This window comes from Pteronotus mesoamericanus, unplaced genomic scaffold, assembly GCF_021234165.1.
Source record: "Pteronotus mesoamericanus isolate MK-2021 breed Mesoamerican mustached bat unplaced genomic scaffold, CSHL_Meso_final contig_24, whole genome shotgun sequence".
Taxonomy (NCBI): Eukaryota; Metazoa; Chordata; class Mammalia; order Chiroptera; family Mormoopidae; genus Pteronotus; species Pteronotus mesoamericanus.
In genome coordinates this window covers 20,557,268-20,566,972 of record NW_026555100.1, presented here as the reverse complement: position 1 = coordinate 20,566,972, position 9,705 = coordinate 20,557,268, and the positions used below count along the sequence as shown (strand labels likewise).

General features: G+C 33.4%; 1 pseudogene; it reads left to right on the top strand.

Annotated features, from left to right (window-relative positions):
- Window positions 1–518: 518 nt before the first annotated feature.
- Window positions 519–4,227, top strand: LOC129069742 (60S ribosomal protein L7-like; annotated as a pseudogene).
- Window positions 4,228–9,705: the final 5,478 nt, after the last annotated feature.

Here is a 9,705-nt window from a genome sequence, read left to right as displayed (position 1 = left end):
TGACAATTAAGCTGAGTCTTGTGGCAGGCTTTATAGTGACAAATGAGTTGATGTACTTTAATTGTACAGCTGTATCTGATGGCAGGGTTTAAATCAGAATCTGACACTTATTTTAGTCTGCATATGGCCCACATATTATTTTATTTACCACTTCCATCTGTACCTCTTCCCTCACTGAGCACTTATCTCGGTCAGAGTTGTGTTAGTCCACATGCAAACCCTACCCAAAATGAGTAAAAAACAAACATTGCTTGTTCCCACTGGCTCTGCATCATGGTAAGTTGTATAATTATTTCATTATGTATTACAATGTAATAACAATAGAAATAAAGTGCACAATAAATGTAATACTCTTGAATCATCCCAAAACCATCCCTGACCCATGTCCGTGGAAAAGTTGTCTTCCATGAAACCAGTCTCTGGTGCCAAAAAGGATGGGGGCTGCTGGCCTACATGACAGCAAGGCAGATTTAATCAGAAGTGTCTCACTGACCCATTGGACCTACAGTGGCCCAAACATGGCCGTTTGGTAAAGGCTGGATAAACACTTGCAATGTTTCATAAGTAGTCTAAGCACTAAATAAACATCGTGAAAAACACATAATAGAAATTCAGTAATGAGCTACTCACTGATTGGCCATGTAAATCTATTTACAGAGTCTTTATGTTCATAAGATTTTCCAAGAGAAATGTTGAGATGTTTTGTTTTGCAGCTTTATTTCTTCAAACGATGTATGTGTGTTGTTCTTCTTCTTCTTGTTATTTTTAAAGGAAAACCTCATAGTATGGTTCACAGTTATTTATATAATTTTCTTAATTGGGTAAAATGTTCAGTACAATGTGGTACAACTCCCCTGAAATCCAATTCTAAATGATTTGCAGCAGTACACAGCTAGGTGTATTTTTTCGTAGCATATGGTGCATCTTAGTAAACTTGTCTAACAATCATTCGTTTCTTTGTTTATTTATTTTAATCCTCATGTGAGGACATGCTTACTGATTTTAGAGAAAGAAGGAGGGAGGGAGGGAGAGAGAGAAGGAGAGAAACATCTATCTGAAGGAGAAACAATGATCTGCTGTGTCTTGTATGCGTCCTGACCAGTGACCGAACCTGAACCTAGGCATGTGCTCTGTAGGGGAATCAAACCCAGGGACTTTCAGTTTACAGGATAATGCTCCAACCAACTGAGCCACACCAGCCAAGGCTCAACATGTTCCTTTTATTGTACCGTTTGTATGTGTGTATGCAAGGAGAGCAGAGTTTAAATTAACTATTCCAATATAGACTTTTTTCCTTTATTTTTTATTGTATATTTCCCATTACCATTTATCCCCCCATGTACTCCCCAGTCAGCACGCGGTTGTCCGTGTCCCTGAGTTCTTTTTCCTTTGTGCTCGATCCCTCTGCCCCCTCATACTGAACCCCACAGAGCTGTCAGCCTGCTCTCTATCTATGAGTCTGCTCTATTTTGCATATAAGTTCATTCAGCTTGTTCCTTAGATTCCATATATGAGTGAAATCATATGGTATTTGCCTCTCTTTGACTGGCTTATTTCCCTTAGCATGATGTTCTCCAGGTCCATCCATTCTATAAACAGTCAAATTTTCCCTTCTTTTCTTTTCTTTGTATGACCAAGTAGTATTCCATTTTGTAAATGTTCCATAGTTGTTCTATCCACATATCTATTGATGGACATGTGGGCTGCTTCCATACCTTGTTGATTATAAATAACTCTTCAATAAACATAGAGGTGCTTATGTTTTTATTTAGTGTTTTGGGTTTCTTTGGATAAATTCCCAGAAGTGGAATCACTGCATCATAAAGCAGATCCATTTTTAATTTTTCGAAGTATTTCCATACTGCTTTACATAGTGGTTGCACCAGTCTGCATTCCCACCAACAGTGCAAAAGAGTTCCCTTTTCTCCACATTCTCACCAACAGTTGGTGTTTGTTGATTTATTGAGGATAGCCATTTTGACCTGTGTGAGGTTATATCTCATTACAGTTTAATTTGCATTTCATTGATTAGTAACATTGAGCATTTTTTCATGTCCGTTGGCCATCTGTATGTTCTCTTTGGAGAAGTTCCTATTAAGGCCCTTTGCCCACTTTTTAATAGAATTGTTCATTTGTTTGTTGGTTTGTTTGGTGTTGAGTTTTATAAGTTGTTTATAAATTTGGATATTAACCCTTTATCAGTTATATCAGCGAGTATATTCTCCCATTCTGTGGGTTGCCTTTTTTACTTTACTTTTACTTTGATGGCTTCCTTTGCTATGAAAACACTTCTTAGTTACCTAAGAATAACTCTAACTAAGGATGTAAAAGATCTGTACCTGGAAAATTCTATGACACTGATGAAAGAAACTGAAGAAGATACAAATCAATGGAAGCACATATCATGTTCATGAATAAGAATTAATATCATTAATATGTCCATACTACCCAAAGCAATCTATAGATTTAATGTTCTTATCAAGATACCAATGACATATTTCACAGAACTAGACCAAATATTTCAAAAATGTATATGGAATCACAAAAACAAACAAATAAACAAAAATAAATATCCAAATAGCAACAGCAATCTTGAGAAAGAACAACAAAGTTGGAGAATCATGCTACCTCATGTCAAACCATACTATAAGGCCATAGTAATCAAAACAGCATGGTACCGGAATAAAAACAGACACATAGTTCAATGGAAGAGAATAGAGAGCACATAAATAAATCTATACATTTATCATCAATCAATATTTGACAGAGGAAGCAAACACATACAATGGACTAAAGATTGTTTATTCAGTAAATGGTTTGGGGGAAATTAAACAAGTATGTGCAGAAAGATGAAACTAGACCACCTTCTTATGCCACGCACAAGAGTAAATTCAAAATGGATTAAAGGCTTAAATGTTAGACTCCAAACCATAAAAATTCTACAAGAAAACAAAGGCAGTAAAATATCAGACATTGCTCGTAGCAATATTTTTTTTCTGCTATATCTCCTCAGGTAAGGGAAACAAACAAATAAAAAAAGAACAAATGGGACTACACTACGTATATACTTTTAATTCACATCCTTGTCTTCTGTCCTTTATCTTGTCTTTCTACTTTGCAATGCCTGATGCCTCCAAATTCTCAGCCTCTCTGTTTCTGTAGGTTAAGTCAACCCACTTACATGTTGCACCTTACGTAGTGACTTCCTTCATCTTAATAACTGCTCTGTAACTACCCTACTCTTCATCTTTGAAAATAGATTAGTTTCAGAAATTTTACTTTTAAATATTTTTCCAATTCAAAAAGAAGTATAAGAGGCTGCTATCATTAAATGTGGAAATTATTTATTTGAAAATAAATATATGTGCACACACATGCTCTGTGTAAACAGATCCTAACCATGTATGGAGAATACAGTTATTTGAAATAACCCTTGTGCTGTTTTCTAGCTGGAACCATAAAGAGTGCAAAAGAAAAGAGAAGGTTCCTGTTGTGCCAGAAGCCCTTAAGAAAAAGTGAAGAAATTTCACAGAGCTGAAGATCAAGTGCCTGAGAACGAAGTCTGCAGAAAAGATGCTTTGAAAGGCAAGGAGGAAGCTTATCTATGAAAAAGATTTTAAGCACTATCACGGGGAACATAGGCAGAGGTTCAGAACAGAGTTGAGTAACTAGGATGGCAAGAAAAACTGGCATCTTCTGTGTACCTGTGGAACCCCAATTCGCATTTGTCATCAGGGTCAGCAGTATCAATGTTGTGAGCCTGAAAGTCCAAAAGGTGCTGCAGCTTTTTTGCTTTCACCAGATCAGTGGCACCTTCATTAAGCTCAACAAGACTTCAATTATCACCTGAGGATTGTGGAACCATATATTACATGCAGGAATGCAAACCTCGAGTCAATAATTGAATTGAACTACAAACATGTTTATAGCAAAATTGACAAAAAAAAAACAAACAGTCCTGACAGATAATGCCTTGACTGCTTGATTTTTCGGTAAATATGGTATCATCCGTATGGAAGATCTGATTCATGAAATCTATACTGTTGGAAAACGCTTCAAAGAAGCAAAAACTTCCTGTGGCCCTTCAAATGATCTTCTCTACAGGGTGTAATGAAGAAAAAAACCACCCATTTTGTAGAAGTTTGTGATGCTGGTAACAGGGAAGACCATATTAACGTGCTTTTTAGATGTATGAACCTAAGGTATCTGCCATGGTTATTTTTGTAGTCTGGTCAGTTAATAAATAGTGGCTGCTTTAAAATTGAAAGAGGAAATTAACCCTTGTATATTAACTTGTAGTAGAGACTGCAGTCAGGATACAGCTAGTCAAAGGGTAGATTTGGGGAAAATTGGTGAAAAATGGATCAAGTAAGAGAAGGACTAATTTTCCAGAGTGAAGGCTGGCAACATAAACCAGAAGATATTAAGAAGTCCTTTGGGAAATGCAGATATTTCAAAAGATGAGATTAATAAAAATCCAACCTAAATACCCACAGTAATGGATTAATGTGGTAGAGGCATCATCAATGGAATCAAAATTCAAGATTCCATGATAATGGTAACACTATGGGCCAAGTTTTGCTCTATATTGCACAAATTATATCATTGAAAACTCACTAAAATCCCAACACAGAGGTATATTAATGTCTCTGTTTTCTTTAAAAAGAAGCTGAGTTAGACCTGACTGATGTGGCCCACTTGATTGGGCGTTGTTCTGCAAAGCAAAAGATCACTGGTTCGATTCCTTGTCAGGGCACATACCTGGGTTGCAGGTTTGGTCTCTGGTAAGGGCGTGTATGAGAGGCAACTGAGTAATGTTTCTCTCTCACGTCAATGTTTCTCTCCTTCTCTTTCTCCTTCCCTTCTCCTTTCTCTAAAAATATAAATAAAATCTTTAAAATAATAAAAAGCTGAATTAAAGAAGTAAACTAAGTTTTCCATAAGATATAATTAAGAAGAGGTGACTCATATAACTTCTTCAAAATTCATATATAATTATTTATGGTCTCCTGACAGTCTTAATAGACTATGAATAAAAGTTTTATAAAATAATTTGTCCTTTCATATAAACTGGCCTACAGAAATTGAAAACAGCAAAAAACTATTAAAAATTTTTTAGGTATTTAATTTGAAGTAAGAGACAAATATGTAACCTACATACTTCTTTTGGAGATTTATTAGGCAAACTGGTTTATTAAAGGCCTCTAATAAATTATGCAACATAAAAGTCTAACTTCACTTACATCAGCATTTTTTATTTGAGTGGCAAATACTTTTTCCAAGGACGTACCGCATTTAAAAATATATCTGGATTTAGAAAATGCCCCCTAAATTATTTTACAGTTCAAGATGATATGACATATGGACCACAAAGGAGGAATTAAGTTTACCTACATGTTTATCATTCTCAACTTTGAAAATATAAATGAAAAATAAATTAATACAATAAAAATAATTTGCTTACTTTCAACTTCTTTTTAATTTCTACCCAGGGTTATTTTTGCAAAGATGTTTTTAAAATTAGGCAATAAATATTAAGTATTTACATAACCACCATCATTAATTAGAAATGTTGAGATGATCAAGGAAATGTTCACACTCCAATCTTGGACTATTTTAGTCAGTTGTTCAAAGTTCCTAGAAAAATACAAATCTCTCTTCATCCTTTTAGTGTTACACTGGATTGGTCTCCAGTCAGGTGAGTGACAAGTGATTAAATCTGAATGTTAGGTACAAAAGGGAAAAAATTCCCTTGGGAAAGCAGTATTGTTTTAGTTCTTTTGTGGTAATTTAGGAAAGAACATTAGGTGGTTCCAGTTACCTGCTCTAAACTATTATGGCAATTCAAAGCTTCCTGAATAAAATTTAACGAGAAAAGTATTCCTAGCAACAATTATTTGTGAAATAAAGCTTCATAATATTTTTCTTAAGTTTCTATTTCTCGCTTTGAAGCCCCAATTTATTTTCATTTATTTTGCCTTTTAAATGCTGCTGAACATGATTTGAAAAGACACTATGTACTAAGTGCATGCTCAGCATGGATGATTATTTGTGAATATGTTGTATAATCAATTGTATTGTCCATTCTCTTTCTAAAAGTGCTAATTCACTGCACAAAAAGATACCAACAAATAGGTGTAATTTGTCTTCAACAACATTAACTTAATGTAACAAGGACAATAGGATTCATATAAATATATTATTATACTCATTGAGTAGATAGATGTAATTATGTAAGGAAAAGTTCTTTTCTCAACCTTAGAATTAGAGATTGTTGCAAAAAAAGCCACACACATAGACATATAACTAAATATTTAGTTTAATGGGTCATATAAAACTAAATTGATATTAAAATTAAAATTGAAGACTAACTTGGCATTGCAACCAATTACTTATTTCATACATTCATGGTCACAACCCTAGCAAAAGATGGTAGATTGGAAGATGGACTTTCTGCTTTACTGTCCTGTGTTGTTTCATCACAATGATATTAATGTCTTATATGTGTCAGGCATTTTCATTTAAAAAAGACTATCTGTGACATATATATTGACCTTCCCAACACATTTATTATGGATAAATGAGAGATGTTATTTGAAGAGGCTTGCCTAAAATTACATCCCTTATTTAGCAGTAGAGCTGAAAATAAACTGGTGGTTTGTGTTGGAAGCGAATGTTCTCCAGTAAGAGAGGAGTTGTGAATGGTTTCTATGTCTCTGTGAAGTAATTTTGAAGCTTCAGCACACTAGCTCAGGTAAGCATGAGGAACTTATGTAAGAATAGAGGTATTCCTCTCTGCAGAAGAATCCCATGCCTGTTTCACATCCTGTGAATATAGTATAAATTTAGGGACTGAAAACTGAGAAATATATACAAAAATTGCCCTGGAATTCCTACTGTGCCTTGCAGAGGCAAATGCAAAATGACTTCAAAAAAAAAAAATCTTCCTACAATCTAAGAATGAGAATGCTATCATGGAAAATGGCCTCCACTGTAAACAAGACATTAAAATCACATGAAAAAGTTAATGATGGGATGCATTTATCTTCTGAGTACTGGAAATGAAATAGTTGATCCATTAATTAATAGAAAGCTAGATACGCTTGTGTGAATATCTGTGCCTCAAGGGAACAAGAGAAGACTAGAACAATAAGGCAATACAAAAGTGAAGATAAGAGGTTCTAGGAGAGAACTTAAATTAATTCCAATATTTAATTTTTATTGGCAACAGAGAAAGAAAACCAGGAATACATAGTGTCAGGAAAGCCGTTATATGGCAGTGTTTAAAGAAAGAAAAGCGTGACCAATTCTGTTGAATTCTGCTGTGAGCTCCAGTAAAAAGTCAGAGGAGTGTCTCTAGCATTTGAGAATATGGACACAACTGGAATAGTGGCACTGACACCAGCTCTAAGTGGCTGAAGAATGAACTAGAAGTAACAAAGTGGTGACGGGCAATGCACACAACACATCTGAAGTGTTTTGCAATGAAAGAAAAAAAAGAGAAGAAAGGCTGCAGCCTCTTAAAATGCCAGATACAAGATGATTCTGGAATGCAGCTAGAAAAGGTCCAGTAATAGAGAGATTAGTAATACACAAATAAGAGAATCTACATTAAAATATATGAATTTAATAATTGAATAAGATAAATTTCACTTTAATGTCATGAAAATATCAACCACCACTCATTTAACAACAAAAAATAATTCAGAACTTATAACTTGTAGCTAAAATGTATTTTTTTACAGCTATTTTGAAAATAACATTTTTCTAACAGTTTTCCATTTTAAATCTAACTGGCCACTTGTGTATAATTTTGCTGTTATTTAAATACACATTCACATGAAAAAAGCAAAATGATAAACTTAAACATCAAAAGTGTTATACCAAATCTCTAAGAAAATCATGCTGTCTTTTCAAAATTTAAAAATATGTAGCTTTAAAAAAAACTTTTTTATTCATAAGAATATTTTATTACCTTAATCTAGCTTCTTTATCCAGCCCCTTGTCATTCCTAATTAATAAGGAAATATGCACAACAAATTACATTTTTACAAAGTCAAACTGACAAAAGCAAGGATAGCTGTTTAAATTGTGATACTGGAGCATTAACTTCAGCTGTTAAAAATAGCATCCTAGAATATACAAATATTTTCTGATACAAAGAATCCTTAAAAAGAAAGGCTGATTTTCCTATAATACAAAAATATTGGAAAAAATTACATAGAAAATATCAAGTATAGTATTCCTCACAGTTTATAAACAGTAATATTAGTAGAGATCGCTATGAATTCTTATAAATTTATTCATTTCCCTACTTTCATATTGTGAAAAATTTAAATATTATTTATTTGAACATGTTTTATTATAACTGTCATTTAACAGATTAGTTTCTTTATCAGACAATCTTAATATAAACCAAGAGTATGTATAGAATCCATGCACATGTGTATATAGTTGTGTGTAAAGTATACATACATAATTTTATATACATATACAAATATATATGCATATATATATTTCACACAAATCTACAAACATACATATAATTTTCTTGAGAATAGGGCCATTATCACTATAAGGACATTTTCAATAGCCACTTATTTGGTATGCATTTTTTAAGCAGACAGTAATCTAAACTATAATCAGTAAGTTTTTGCTATTTTTGCCTCTTCTATTGACTTTCTCACCTTTTTAAATTAAATTTGAATAGATTATATTTCATAACTGATATTTCAGTGCATAGCAGTATAACTTAATCATTTAGAAATAAGAGACTAATTTTGTAAATTATATTCAAGCTCATATCCTTTTTCATATATCTAAAAACATCTTAAGGTTCGGTGATTTCTTTATGACATATATCAGAAGGTGTAGGGTATATAGGTAGCTATAGTTTTATGGAATATTAGGAAAAGGGCTTAGGAAGTAATGTAATTTTGGAGAGGATATTTTCTTTGTGAAGCTTTTAGAATTTTTGATTTGGTATACTACACAAATGCCATGGTTTAGGAGGGATCACTTGGCCTATAAAAGCCTTCTAATACTTTGCTAGCTAAATTCGTATCAGTAATAACTTTCATTATCCATACAGGTTAGGGGATCAAGTTCTAAATCTGGAGTGTAGGGGAAGGTCCAGGTTTTATAAGAAAACTAAAATACTCTTTAGTAGTGTTATGTCAGGATGGGTAGTAAAGTTTAAACTTTTGGCCTTACCCAATGAACACGTTGGTGTCTCCACATTATAAAACCTTTTGGAATCATACAAATATTGTAATATTTGATTTTATAACAGGACAATGAGGAAGATAGTGTTGAAACCACTTTTTTTTCAAATGCCTCTGGGCCCTCTGTATCTCCTCCTTAGAAAAGCATCTGCCCAGGTCCTTCATTCATAATAATGAATGCAGCTTCTTGGTAGAACTATATTTCTATTTCACACTCCAAATTGTCTATTATTATATGAGCACGACTATCTGATCCAAGGGGGATCATATTTATACAGGCATTGTCTTCCATAGTAGATTATCACATGTTCTTTCAAAAGTAGTCAATTATTTTAATCCAGAATAAAATAAATTTGAACTATTTTAGCGGAAGATAAAAGTCCTTATAACTTTTTGAACCCTCAAATTTGTATTTATGAAGGTATTCATTCTGAGGTCCATTTGGCATCTACTTAGATATACATTCCTTATTGATTGATCC